At 41.9% G+C, this 15,667-nt stretch overlaps 1 long non-coding RNA gene across 1 annotated transcript; it reads right to left on the bottom strand.

Annotated features, from left to right (window-relative positions):
- Positions 1 to 2,246: 2,246 nt before the first annotated feature.
- Positions 2,247 to 4,608, bottom strand: LOC127628444 (uncharacterized). The gene is made up of 3 exons (XR_007968667.1): positions 4,163 to 4,608; positions 3,968 to 4,014; positions 2,247 to 3,813 (listed from the first exon to the last, which is right to left on the bottom strand). It is a non-coding gene; the product is annotated as an uncharacterized LOC127628444 (long non-coding RNA).
- Positions 4,609 to 15,667: the final 11,059 nt, after the last annotated feature.

Below are 15,667 nucleotides of genomic sequence, written 5' to 3'. Positions count from 1 at the left end.
ACAACCTACTGTATATTTTTTTTATACACTTTAAATACTTTTTTTTATTTTATGTGTATTCTATATTGTGTGTATTGTTTATTGTACATTGTGTATTATTATTGTGTTGTGTAATTATGTGTACATTTGATATGTAAATAAATATGTTGTCTATTGTAAATGGTATAGGTCTCATCACTGTCATGACTGCTATGTTGCTCGTAACTGCACACAAGACTTTCACCTAATGTTGCACTTGTGTACATGGTCGTGTGACAATAAAGTGATTTGATTTGATTTGATTGATAAGGAGTGGTCTGGCTATGCTGAAACCTCTTTAACAATGGAAGAGCCATTCGAAACAAACCCCTGAAAAGACCTCCGATGCCTACACCATACATAACACCTTAATTTGGATTTAATTTAATTTCTTAAAAGGGACAATACATATTAATGAACATTTTCATAAATGTAAATATGTCAGATTATAGCCTTAGGCTAATTTCCATCTGCAGACCCTCTGGCAGGTTGATGTTACACACAGAAATTAATAAATACATACCAATACACTATACAATGACTATATACAGAAAAACAAGGACAAGAGCAGTGATCACAACATGTTAGAACAGACAGTAACAACAAGAGTGGACAACAAAAGACATATAGAAAATTGGAAAGCATCGACTATATTGCACAAACCACAATTTTGCACATATCCTGACTAACCTGATATTGCACTGACCCATATTACACCATATTGCACTGACCCGCATTACACTGACCCCTGTTGCACAACCCATATTATACTGATAATTGCACCTCCGTCAGCATACCCCGGCATTCCTCCACCTACTTGATTTTTATAGTAGTTTACATAATGATTAGGGTCCATTTGGTACGGGTTATAATACATCATTTTTATTCCCTGACACGTAGTGCACTCTGTCATATGCAACCCTGACCATTTCAGGATCCGATCCGATTATTTGTACACATCTCAATAGTGGATCGTGTGAATCCCCCACAGATTGGTTTTCAATGACATCTGTGTACAGGTACATAGTGTAAAACGCCGTTTATGTCGGCTTGGTGTGGTTTCTCCAGTATTACATCCAAAATAATGGCTATTTTACCGTGGAATGTTACAGATCTTCCTGGTGGCACTGTCATGTACACTTTGTTTTTAACATGATCGTAACCAAGACGTACATGTTGCAATAGCTGTGCATTTATTTCCCTAATTAAAAACAAAACTTCGTCATAATATCCGCTTTTCAGATTCATGATCTCAAAATATATTTTTCTGTAATTTCGAACGTCTCTGAAGTGGAATTTCGCATCATCATCAGTAATAGTGTATCCATGAAATACAGGTGTCTTCTTACACACATTACCATACAAATTGTCATAGATGACTGTTTAATTTTCTTTGTTGACAGCTACAGGCCTCATTTTAATACTTCTGTGATGACTACTGTTGTATCCTTGAATAATGTCTTGTAAAACATTGATATAGCGTTTAGAGTTTATAGCTGTTAAAAACCTCCACATCCATCCTTTTAATGTTCTATTAAAGCGTTCAATAACGCTTGCCTTCAGTTCGCTCCCTTTGCTGAAATGGTAAATGTTGTGCTTTTTAGTTAGCTGTTGGAAATGTTTGTTAAAAAACACCTTCCACTTGTCAGTCTGAATTTTCTCTACCCTCTTGTAGTATTAAATTAAAGGCACTGGCCACTGCTTCTCCAGTCTTATTATTTATACAACATACCATGCATATTTTCTAAACACATCTATACATGTAAGCAGAAATTTGATATTGTAATTTTCCTCAGAATATGCTGACATATATACCAGGTCCATCTGAAACTGTGTATCAATACCATAAACAATGACCCTATTCCTTTTAAAATGATGGCATATTGGTCTGTGGAGTGTATAAGCATCTTGACTGGATAACCAGTCCGAAACGTCTTTATCATTTAGCAAATGACCACTTTCCTCTAATACACCACGTTTTAATCTATTCACACCCCCTAAAGAACCGGGGTGTGAAGGTGTGTAGTAGACCTTATGCAGTAGCTTGGTCATGTTATCAGATAAGACTCCACATAAATAATGATACAGTGAATCTATAAAAACACACTTTTATTTTATTTTAAATCAGGGTTAATCACACAATACAAACCAAGCTTAAATAGTAAAATGGAAACACCAACATCATGCAATGTCAAGATATTGTAGGAAATTAACACATGTATCTGTATTTTTGTTAATCAGGTAATTAACCAGAGTATCAACATTTTCAAAAACATAACTAATCACACATTTCTTGACAATAACATCACATCACATTGTCGTTACATATGTACATAAGCATGTTATGTCAGCCACTTTAAAGACATTATCGCATTCAAACAAAGAAATTAGAATGTTTTTAAGCATCACACAATGTGAATCATTCAGGCCAGCATAGAGTTGTATCATTTCAGTCCAGTTGTTTGATAGACCCCTGACTATGTCCATGTGCTTCTTTAGACAAATCAACCATTTGTTAATATAGGGCACATTTACAAGCTTGTTTGGTCCAGCACGCTCATCATCAATGATCTTATACAGCATGTTGGTTATTTCACATTGAAGATGATGTCTCATCTATTTAATAGAGAAGACAAAATTAAATATTTAATCAGTTACCCATGTTCGCGTCAAACTTTGGAAACAGATGAACAGTTTTTCCACCTGTCCACAGCATCATAGACAACCTGTTCACAGCTATCATTCACCAGCTTCTCATGGATTTCACACAGTCTCTGTAGAATGTGCTGCTCCTCTCTTAATTCACACAACATGCCTTCGACAACTCCATGGATTCTCTGAGGATGTGGTGTCAGTCCAAAAGCTTTGAATGCCTGGCCGATGACTCCTTTTAACACAGGTTTAAACAGTTTACAGGAAAGTTCTTCAAAGTGTGTGTAAAATAAATATTGTCAGGATCAAACAAACATGTAAGCTGGATCTGACTGGGGTGATCCACTTCACAACCGTAGCACAACTCTTTTAACTTTATGTCGACGAGATGATCCAGAATGACCACTATGATGGCTTTTATAAAATGTATACCCTTTACACCAATAATGCCGCCCGTGTCGTCGTCTCCATTAAGAGTTGCAGCATCTGGATGCGGGCAGTCTGATCCATGAGATGTTATGAACATTAGATTGCTGTAGCCAAGCTCCATACAAAACTTGTCGAACCAATTGCTGATGTCAGGGTTTCCTACAGGGGCATCATCCCCTGCTGAAGTAGGCATGACTTTGGGTGATGCGCTGGGTCCAGGAAGGTCTGTAGTACAGTCTTGAGACAGTCACCAACAGCTTTTAATGCTTATAGTAGGTGGGCAGTGTTATACAGCCAATCAATCGTTAGTGGTAGTTTGAAATTATGCCTACATGGAGAAATCCCCTCACTCACCTCATTCCTGGAGGTCTTGGTTTTATTGGGGCATACAGCACATTGATGACCTGATTGTCCACAGTAAAAACACCGTCTTTCACACTGACGTCGTGGCGTTCATCTGATGATAACCTGGCAAATCCTATTTGCATGGATTTGGGTAGTTCTTGAGTTGAATGACTGGTTGAGGTGTTTGGTGGTGAAGAGGCATGAGACATTTTTGCTTGGGGGTTATTTCGAATTAAATTATCCATCTTGACAGCCATGTTGATTTATTGAGATAGGGTGGATGTTTCACCTCTGCATGCAAGTTCCGCTTGTAAATGGTGGTTAAGCCCCTCTCGGAAGACGGAGTTCAGAGCAATATCATTCCACCTGCTTTCAGCGGATAGTGTACGGAATTGAACAGCGTATTCAGCAGCGTATTGTATTCCCTGGCACAAGTGTAACAGTTGTACAGAAATATCTTGTCCCCCCCCCACAGGAACACTTCTTTAATCAGCTTTGAGACATATTCAAACAAGATCCGTACCTGATCGTCCATGTCCCAGACAGCTGATGCCCAATCCAGTGCTTTTCCTGTGAATAAAGTCATCACAAATTAACACCTCGTTCTCTCCTCACGAAAGACCTCAGGTTGATTGGAGGAATAGATCTGACATTGATGTAAAAACCTTTTTCATTTATCTGCTAAACCATCAAATTTTTCTGGTAGAGCAAATCTTACCGTTTCAGCTCTTGTAGGTGAAAGGGAGTGAATATACTGAGTCAGATGTTCATTAGCGGCACGCAGACTGGTGAGCTTAGTTTGGAATTCATGCAAGACTCCGCTCTGGTAGTTAAAGGCTGCTTGAAGCTATGACACTTCCGCTGGATCCTGATCAGGCGAAGTATTCTGTAACAAACTCAGACTGGAGATTGGGTTAGAATCCATTATGCAGAATAGTTTATTAAACAAATCCAAGTCAGAAAGCTCAAACGTGGTCAGAATATCAGGCAGGGTTAGGCAACAGGCAAACAATACAGTAAAGCCAACCAGAAAGAAAGGGTAATTCAGAAACGTGAAACCAATAAACAGGCAGAAGATTGTAACATAGGGTAGAAAGAGAATACACTTGATAAACGCTTGGTTATGCAGATAAACTGGCATTACTTCGCATGTGTGAATGCATGTCTTATATATAAGACTTATTATAAACAGGAAATGATATGGCAGGAACTGATGTGGAAGGAACAGGAAGTGACATTGTTCAGAATTCAGGTGAGAGCTCCCTCTGGTGGACAGGAGACCATTCAAACATTGCACACTCTCTGTGACTGTTTCTGGAACCGAGCATTTAATGTGTTAAATAATGTTTTTTCAATTTATTATCCTGCCATCTTAATGTTGGCAAACATGTGGACAAATGGAAATGCATACTACCACGCAGCATCTATTTACACAACATACAGGCACATAATGTTGCCTCAACCTATTTTTTTCTCACCTGCTGTCTTTGGAAAGAAATTTGTTACTTTTTCTTCTCCTCCCTCTTTTCTGGTATCCACGAATTTTGTATGGACATGTATGCACGGTGCGACTTGAAAAATCCTGTCTGATTCGCTTCGCTCTCCCTCACAGCCATTTGCCGTTTCTAGACAACCAATCAAATGCAAATTGCATATATATTGTACTCATGGAAGGCATGTACACAGTGTGAGCTTGTCAAACATGTGAGGAACAAACAGAGAAGTAGCACAGATGCGGTATATGCGCAATTTCACAATTGTGAAATAATAATATTAATAATAATTTTGGGATCTTTGAGGGCCCCTCACATGCCAGGACCCTATGTACTCAGTCACCCCTTTCCCCCACATTACGATGCCCCAGCTTTCAGGTTTCAATTGTCAACAACAGCAAGACTTCTTCTGTTCAGTCCCTATAAGAAAACGTCACTCTTCTTCACGTTTACCTGAAAATTAACATCATACATCTTGCAGAGATTCAGATATTGCTAATATAGACCCACTCATTATTACTATTTGTCATAGCAAGTGATGTGCATTGAAAGTTTCTCACTCATGGCCAAAGCATACCATTTTTAAAAGCTCTTTTACAACAGATTAAATATAAAAACAGATCTCAATTGTTAGTAAAAGCTCAGAAGGATTTTTACATTATTGCAGTCTTTATACTCAGACAGTCTTTATGTGACCTATTGTACAGATGTAAATGACAATGGCATGAACCCATATGTTAATCAGATCAATCAATACAATATACAATATAAAATCCTGTAGTTTCCGTGAAAAGAAATGAAAAGAGCTGTTTGCTTCACAATATTTTTTATAAAGATGGCGCTTCACAAATGTTTGTGCTGTTAGCTTTTTTGCATCAAGTTCCCTTCTGGAGCGAGTCTGTGTGCATTGCACACCCCAGGTCACCTGAATTGCCGGACCGACGTGCTCTTATGTCAGGGAGTCAGACTGGGGTAGTTGAGAGTTCAGAGGATGAGGGAGGAATTTGGGGAAGCTGAGGGGAACCTGTTATCCTCCAATGAGACAACACACTGTTGCCTTTGCTACTCCATTAATGAAGCTCTGCTGGGCTTGGATGCCCTAGCTCACAAATGGTCTCTGAAATGCAAAGGTTTGGGAAGACAAGAAAACTGTGCTGTTGGTTGTGCCGGAGTGTATATATATACAAAGTACAATGTATATATATAATATATTTGTTTAAATTAGTCTACTCCCCTAGTATATTGTTGTAAACATAACATTTACAGTGATGTTTCTGGAGTTTCTCAGACGTCAAGACACAAGTTTAAGGTAGCTAGGTTTACTCAATATTCACTGCATTATTCATCTGGTTGAACTGTTCTTTACACCTAAGACAGCTTTACTAATCATCTTTCAGATCTATCTCAAATGCTAAGTGTGTGATGTAGTAACAGAAAATATGGATAAAGTCTTCTCTAGCACTCTAGATAGTGACTTTCACCTTTGATTAAAGAAAGTTAAAGAGAAAAAAGCCCTGCTCCATGGAACAATGATCACACTCAAGCTCTTAAGAGAGCACCTCGGAAAATAAATCGTAAGAGTATGCATTTGGAGGTACTGTATTTTGTGGTGCATGGAAGGATGGTGTAGTATACTACTGGTAGGCCCTGAAATCTACCAATTGTGCATATTGAGGTAGATCCTTTTCCTATTTGGCTCCCAAACCTAAACCTTCCTAGCATTGTTTGGGACTCAGACATACTTTCTCTGTTTAAGTCTAGACTAAAGACTCATCTCTTTAGCCAGGCAAAAACCTAATTTATCTCTTAACCTGTTTTAGTCAGGTCTGCCGGAACTGAAAACACTTCTCATAACATATAACTCTTCTTCAAAATTAAGTGAAATGCATCTATGCTGATATTATTTGTAAATGAATGTGCTGAATAGTAGGCTAGCTAAAATTTGATGCCTGTGTTGTATTAATTTGAATTTAGTCGTACCTTTTCACAAGAGCAAAGTCATAAGATATACTATGATTTTACAATCTCGTACAATTTTTTACAAGTTGTCACAAGACTGTGTTGGCATCCACTCTAAAGTGTTCGAGATAAACACAATAGAATCTGCATACAATTATTTCAGAAAGTATGTAATTATTTTTGTAAGAGGTATTCCGCCATCTGTGCTGATTTGAATGAAAATTTTATCCAGAATGCATTCAGTGAAAACTTTGAACAATACACAAAAGGGTAGCTGCTACCTTAATTGAACCATAGTTGAATGAGTAAACAACATTGAAAATATACTAAATCTAGTTTGGTGGGTTTTCCTGTCAAGCATTAGGGTTTTGTGTATTTTGAGACAATGGCTTGAGAAGACAATGAATGTCATTAGTGGCGTAGTGGCTAAAGCACAGGGCTGTTAATCAGAAGATCCTTGGTTCAAACCCCACGGCCACCACCATTGTACCCTTGAGCATGGCACTTAACTCCAGGTTGTTCCGGGGGGGTTGTCCCTGTAATAATTGCACTGTAAGTTGCTTTGGATAAAAGCGTCTGCCAAATGCATAAATGTAAATGTCTTTATTGCACCATATACATCTCCTTGAAACAGGTCCATTCAGATGCTGTTCGACTCGCTCTGTGTCCTCACTGATTTTCTGGAATATTTGTCTTTAATGTAATAGGAGATCAGGTCTTTACAAAGTCTGTCATTTACAAAGGAGGGTTATGACACCAGTTACAGTGCAGAATGCCAGTGTACTACTTTCTATTCCCAAGACACCATCAACAATGGAAGAGAGCAGCGTTGGTGTACTCTTTCCCATCCGAGACGCAACTTGAAAAGACTCCTTTGAGACCTTCCCACATTCAAAGAACAGCTAAAACCACCATCAACTCCCTTGAATGCCAGAGATTGCTTCTGTAAGCCCGGAGATACCACGAAAAAGACAATACCCTCTCCAGGTAAATTTGTTTCTGTTTGATGATGTCTTTGAATGCAGTTTTACCACACTATCATTGCACTAACTCAAGCATTTAAGCTGATTGTTTCATCAAAGCAGTTTTTTTGTGTGATTTCAGGTTAATATTCATTAGTTCTGTGTCACCAGGGATTCTGTCGTTTTAGTAAGATACAAAAGCTTTTATCTTTTATCCATTATCTCAAATGATTTAACTCATTAACATGCCTACTATTCAACCAAGCTTGTGTAACACTAAGAATGACCTTTGACCTTGCACTGAACTCTCACTAATAGAGGTTGTATGCTGTCACTGATATGAGGTTTTGATCTTTTGATCCTATGCCTCACATAAATCACATGTTTAAATTGGACCTAAAATGTAAATTAGTTAAAAGTTCTGTTATCTCACCATTAACCAGCTATTTTTTTTAACATGATCACACGGGAAGTCGGAATGTTGCTTCCAAATGTTCCGATGTACCCTGATATCTGCCCCATTATGCAGCATTATGTGGCTGTTGATCTTATTGGGTCAGCTTTGTGGAAGACCTAGGTTATTAGCCCAAACTGAATCCAGGAAGTAATTGTGTTTGTATAATCAATGACAAGCGTGTTTTCACTCTGCTGATGGTTAGGTTTATGGTTGAGGTTTGGGGGCAGAGTTAATAAAATATGCATTTTCTCTTCACTGTATTGCATCCTTTACAACTAGAAATAACTTTTGGTGTCCCTCTGCTAGCATTTCACCTTACGTTCAAAAGCGATTCCTGCTTTGGCCACTGAGAGCAGTGCTTGGAATTGCGGTAAGCATAAACCTAGTTTAGAAAAGTCAACCTGCTGTTTCGGATCAGTCTGATCTTTTATTATGTTGGCTTGAGAAAACTCACATTCTGTTATTCTATCTATTGATCAACTGGTCTGTCTGTTTGTCCATCCGTCTTTCCTATTAGCACTCTTGCTCATGTGATATTGCTGAAATGTATGCTATAGCATTGAAAGAATTCAAAGTACAGGCATATATTACCATCAAAAAGCCAAGATTTTCTAAAATAGTTTCAACATAATAAAAACGCAACAATTCAGTCTGAAGAATTATATTACTCAGTAATCTATTAATTAAATATGTCTCATCATTACATTATTAAGACAGAAAACAAAACGTAACAGCATTTTTAAGGCATGTTTTTATGCTACAGAAGTGACTCCAGTTATCACAGTTTTAAACAGATGTTTTCTACAGTGAGATCTTCATTGAGTGAGTGAGTGAGCTCTCTCAGCTTTCCTCTTAGATTTCTGCACCTGTCTGGACCTGTTCTGAATGTATCATTGCAGAAAGCCATGAAATAATTTGAGATTTATCTGCCAGTTTAAATGGCTTTAGCCTTTATGCCATCACACTCATTATGACATCAATCTTTCCTCTAACTCACAAATACATTGAAATACAAATACAAATACATTGAAAAAAAAAAAAGGCAAAGATACACACAAACTGAGGAGGGTTATGCAAACAGTTTGTATCTTCTAGTGAACAAAAAGGGAATTAAGTCCTTACCTTATTAATATTAATTAGGGTTTGCTCCAAATAATGATTATGACGTTTCGTTAGTAATTCAATATATTTCTTGTTTGGTGAATTTACAGGTATCACTGATAATGACCTTTTTGTCTCATTACTCATGAAAAGTAATAGTTATATAGTGTCTATCACAGTAATTCTGAAAGAATAGATTTTGGAGTGCTACTTCCTGAAAGGGCCTTGTTCCATTGAAAGGTGAAACACTGAATGTGCTCTTCGGTTGGGTTTCCATCAATAGCTAAATTTATCTTATATCAGTCGTCCAAGCCAAACAAAAATTAGCCAGTTTTTACTGTTACTGTCTATTAAAGCTCTGTTGTCACTGTAAACATGTCTTTAATTGAACAACATTTATCTGGTGGATCTGCACATGTGGTCATTAAAACATAGCACATAAAAGACATACAGCTTGTTCAAAGGGAAATATTAATCTCCATCCAGCACTAATGATTTCACATCTGGAACAATTTGCTTCATCAAGATTATTATTTTCATATTTAACCATTCATATTTAATATACTCAGAATGTTTAGTTGTTTGAATGTGTCCCTATAATGTCTTACAAATCCTTAAATATCCTATTATTAAATATAAAATGTATGCAATGAACAACATGAATGTGTCAATGTGAAGAGTTGATTCTTTACTCATTCCATGGGTACATCTCACGAAACCTGTCAAGAATATGTGCGGTGCATATTTCAACCCAAAATCTAAAGACAGTTAAACATTATATTTAGCAGAGAGAGCATTAATTGAAGGACCATTATGATTTTTGTAAGATTTCATTGTGACATTGTTTTCATGACGTTAAACTTATTTTCCCACATATTCCCAGTACTGTAATATCACTGTAATGCAAAATAAAAACCTGTTCTCTGTTCTGTACTGTGAACATACATTTTACTTGTTATTTATTACCTATGATAATTTCAATTGTAAAGTACAATTGTATATCAAGTTGTTATCTATCTGATTTTAATAAATAAAAATAGATATGCTGTATATTAGGATCTTTTTACAGTACGTTTAACCCTGTAAAGCTACATTTCACATTATCTGGGTAAGGTCATATATGGCTGAAGAATAAGCTGGTGAACACAGGCGAATTTTTACCAATTACCACAAAAACACATCGCATGTAAACACCTTCCCCGTCTGTCGCTCACTTCGAAGTTGTGTCGAAGAAGCGACACTAGGGGTCTCTCTTAAGAGCCTTTTGCATCTCTGATCTATGAGAAAAGGCCAATGAGAATTGCATGTCCTGCTCCCAGAAATACGGATATCAAGGGAGGGATATGCATTTCTTCAGAGCGATCGGTTGTGTATGCAGCGAGCTGCGAGTCACAGTCTGTTTCCTCCCATCTCTGAGTGATTGCTGTTGGGTCTACAGCGCATATCAGCGGCTTTCTCCTTCTCTGCACAGCAGTGCAGCTTGCCCCTGGGCGCTTCGACAATGCAGTTAAAAGAATTATTTCTCAAAAAGAGTTATATTCTCTAAAAGAGCAAAATACACAGCGGCGTTGAACGTCCTTTTCAGGACACGTCTTTATAAAGATGCCTTTCCGCCCCTGTGTAGTTCCTGGATGTGGTAGAGTGCTTTACGCTCCTGACGGTCACAGGCGCTGCCTCATGTGTCTAGGCAGCGATCACACCGAGGCAGCATATGTGGATGTTTCGTGTTCTCACTGCGAGAATCTTACCATGGCAACGTTGCGGTTGCGGCTTTCCTTCCTAAGAAGGAATGCCACTCCAGCCGCCCCGCGTTGCTGCTCCTTTCCACGGGATTGGGGACGACCCGTCTGGCGGTGTAGGCGATTTGGGGATGGCAGCAGGCTAAGTTTCGCCGGGTACGTCCCCACGAACCACCCGCCTGATCTCAGCCCCAGCGTCGAGCACCCCGCAGGAGGCGCACACCCCCGTCTCACGAACCCAGGGACCAAGACGTTTACTCCGGAGCTGGTAAGCAATCCGTCCCCCGGTGGAGGGCCAGGAGGAGAATATTCAGTTAAACTTATTTACTTTGCCCCTTCGGGCTGCGGTACCAACATTCTCAATAAAAGAGCCATTCCCTTTGTCTCTGGGTCACCTGGCATATTGGATGCAGACCTCTCACCTCCAGCCCCACGACTGTTGTCCCCCGGTTGACACCTCCGCGGGACCTCCTCCTCAGTCATTAACCCGTCTCCCGCCGGGTGTGCGGAGGGAGGTAAGTGCTTCAAGTTTTCTCTCAGCACCAGAGCCTCGGGCCAAGTTTTTGCCTCCCGACGCTGCTTTACCTACTCGACCCTGCTGCGAAGCCCCGCCAGGTACATAAAAAATAATCGTCCCCTTAGTGCCCCTAGCACGGAGCTTGGACACGTGGCTCTCGCTTCCCAATCCATCACGCTGGCTGGCCAGGACCATTCGACTCGGTTATGCAATTCAGTTTGCCAGCTCCCCCCCCTTCGGGGACGTCCGCTTTACCGCAGCGAAGATGCCAAATCCCTGTGCGTGGAAATCGCGACTCTCTTACTCAAAGACGCAATAGAGCCTGTCCCTCCAACTGAGATGAAGAAGGGTTTCTACAGCCCTTACTTCATTGTACCCAAGAAAGGTGGCGACTTACGACCGATCTTGGACTTGCGAGTTTTCAACCGGGCTTTGCACAAACTCCCATTCAAAATGACAAAGACACATTCTAACTTGCGTCCGGCATCTAGATTGGTTCACTGCGGTAGACCTGAAGGACACGTACTTCCACGTCTCAATATTGCCTCGACATCGACCCTTTCTACGGTTTGCATTCGACGGCCAGGCGTATTGGTACAAGGTCCTCCCCTTCGGCATGTCCCTGTCCCCTCGTGTCTTCACGAAGGTCGCAGAGGAAGCCCTTGCCCCGCTTCGGGAAGCAGGCATCCGCATTCTCAACTACCTCGATGACTGGCTCATCCTGGCTCACTCCCGAGAGTTACTGTGCGCCCACAGGGACCAGGTGCTCGGGCACCTCAGCCGTTTAGGGCTTCAGGTCAACTGGGAAAAGAGCAAGCTCACCCCAGTTCAGAGCATCTCTTTTTCTCGGCATAGAGTTAGACTAAATGTTAGCGCGCCTCACCAACGAGCATGCGCAGTCAGTGCTGAAATGCCATACCACGTTCAGGCTTCAGCACTGGCTCCAGACTCGAGTCCCGAGATGAGCATGGCGCCACGGCACGCACCGTGTGTTCATCACCCCTGCCTGCCACCAAACTTTCAAACCCTGGACAGACCTCTGCTTTCTATGGACAAGAGTCCCCTTGCAGCAGGTGTCCCGACGCGTCCTGGTCACCACAGATGCCTCCAAATTGGGTTGGGGCGCCGTGTGCAATGAGCACGCAGCCGCGGCCCATTGGAAAGGGGCCCCGCTGCGTTGGTACATCAACTGCCTAGAGTTGTAGGCTGTACTTTTTACACCTGCAGAGGTTTCTCCTCAAACACGTCTTGATCCGATCAGACAGCACCACCACGGTAGCGTACATAAATCGCCAAGGTGGCGTACCCTCCTGTCACATGTCACAACTCGCCCGCCGAATCCTCCTTTAAACCCAGCAGCAACTCAAGTCGCTGCGTGCTACTCACATCCCGGGCAACCTCAACGTGGTAGTGGAAATGCTATCACGACAACGCTTGCCCAGTGGAGAGTGGAGGCTTCACCCCCAGTCGGTCCAGCTGATTTGGGAACGGTTCGGCAAGGCCCATGTAGACCTGTTCGCCTCCCAACAGACCTCCTACTGCCCGCTCTGGTACGCCCGAACATAGGCTCCCCTAGGGGCAGACGCGCTGGCACACAGCTTGCCCGTGGGGTTGCGCAAGTCCGCAATTCCCCTGAGGACGGGGAACAAGTCATTCTAGTGGCTCCCTATTGGCCCACTCAGACTTTGTTCTCGGATTTCGTACTCCTCGTACTACCACTCCCTTCAGGGACCAGGTATTGAACCTGCAAGCGCTGCCCCGGGACGAGGCTGGCCCAGCCCCTTCGTTGCTGTGTCCGGTACGTGCTTTGCGTATCTACTTGGACCACACGCAGAGCTTTAGACGTTCTGAGCATCTCTTTGTCTGCTTAGGTGGACAGTGGAAAGGGAACGCTGTCTCCAAACAGAGGCTTTCCCACTGGGTAGTGGACGTCATTATTTTGGCCTATCACACCCAAGCCGTGACCCCCCCCCCCCGGTTTCGTCCCGTGTTTTCTCAGGTCCGAGCCGGTAGAACTCAGTACACGCTGACAAACTGACCGGGTGGACCGTGCGCTTTTACCCCAGGAGATCCCACGAACTCCCTGGATGACTCCTCTCTAAATCTCTGGTCTGCGAATTCAGCAGAGGAATTCACCGACCAAGACCAATGCGGGTACTCAAATTACCCTGTACTGGAATAGGTGCTCCACAAGACAGGCTCCCATGTGGACTTTTCCATCTGTGTGTATTTTCCGCGGTACGGTCCCCTTGCAAGTAGACCCGCGTCTCCCTTGGGTAGTCCTGATGGACCCCCGGTCGTCGTGTTTGTAGCAACTACTCCCTCCCAATGAGGTAGGATCTACCACCGTGCCATTCTCCACATGTGACCTAAAAGCCCATGTGATGTATCTCACCACTTTTTACCTACCCCAGTCTGGGCAGGTGTGGTCTCTGCAGGGTCTTTCCCCCCTGAGAGAATAGGAGAACTGGGACAGATTGCCTTCCCCGATGCGTATGATAGCGTTAAGATGGCCCCAGCCCTTTAACTCTATGCGAGAAACATAGAGAGAGAAAAGGCGCAGCTGGCACGGCCTGCTCCCATGCTTGGCACATCGCCTTGTTCCCCCTCTCGGGGGTAAAGGACCAGAAGGCTTTGATGATTTTATGAGGCGTTGGGGAAGGGTACATGCAGCCTGGCACAGCCGGTCACTTTGGCACGTAAAATACCTGCCCGCTCCTGTGTCAGCAGTACACGTACATGGCTCAGCATGGCATGGCGTTATTTAAATTGGACCCCTGGTGTCGCTTCTTCGACACAATGTCGAAGTGACCGACAAACGGGGAATGTCTAGGTTACAGATGTAACCTCCATTCCCTGATGGAGGGAACGAGACGTTGTTATCCTCCCGGCCAGGTCGCTGAACTGAGCCACTGTTGCGGCCAATCCTCATTGTCGGCTCCTCCTGAATGAAACAGACGCATTTCCCTCCTTTTATACCCGTATGTCTGGGGGCGGGACATGCAAATTCTGTCTGCCAATTTCTCATTGGCCTTTTCTCATAGATCAGAGATGCAAAAGGCTCTCAAGAGAGACCCCTAGTGTCGCTTCTTCGACACAACGTCTCGTTCCCTCCCTCAGGGAACAGAGGTTACATCCGTAACCTAGACGTTACCGGCATTCTTACTGGCTAATCCAATGTGTGCAAGTGTTGTGCGAAAAAGCCGAGAATAATCAAATGATCTCAAAATCTCAAGTAAACAGTTATCTTGTGTTGTCTGATTTTTTTGTTGTCTGAAAAATTTTATTTTTGGAAGTTATCAGAGTTTTGCTGTGCTCAGTGACTGTCTGACTCTAAATTATCCCACTTATTACATGGCTATTAAATTTTTTAAATACGGAGACCTGAAATATTGATCTGAGTTGAAATTGTTTTATTAGATTACTTGTAGAAATTGCAGTGTGACGAAACAAAATATAGCCCAGATGAGCTATGATTATTCAGAAATATTTGACTGCTGAATGCTGTGATTGACCAATCAGAATCAAGTATTCCAGAAAGCCATGTAATTACCAGGATTAATAATCAACCAAGGGTAAAGCATTGCTGCCCCCCACACACACACACAGATTTTCCATGTGCCCCCAGTTGGACAGCGGAAAAACCAAGAGGGACACCCAAGGATCGCATCCTAGTACCAGGCCAGAAGATCACCCAGGATTAAATTAATGCAGGGTTAAGAATGACCCTGTGCTACTAATTTCAAGTGTGAAAAGCCCAATTGTGTCCGGACAGGATCATTTTCATGAGAATTAGATTTTTTCACACTATAGTTATGAGAATTTGTCCCAAATGTGCAAATGTGCTTAATTGTCATGAAAATAATGCCATAATGCATCTCATAAACATCTAATTCTGAACTAAGCTTAATTTTCTTTGTGAGATTTTGGGGTGAAATGTGACCTTAGTATGTTTTGATGAGATTCAGCCATGTTCTCCTGTGTCAGGAAAGCTC

Source organism: Xyrauchen texanus, chromosome 35, assembly GCF_025860055.1.
Source record: "Xyrauchen texanus isolate HMW12.3.18 chromosome 35, RBS_HiC_50CHRs, whole genome shotgun sequence".
Taxonomy (NCBI): domain Eukaryota; kingdom Metazoa; phylum Chordata; class Actinopteri; order Cypriniformes; family Catostomidae; genus Xyrauchen; species Xyrauchen texanus.
Note: the sequence above shows the minus strand (reverse complement) of the source record. Positions and strands in the feature narration are given on the sequence as shown.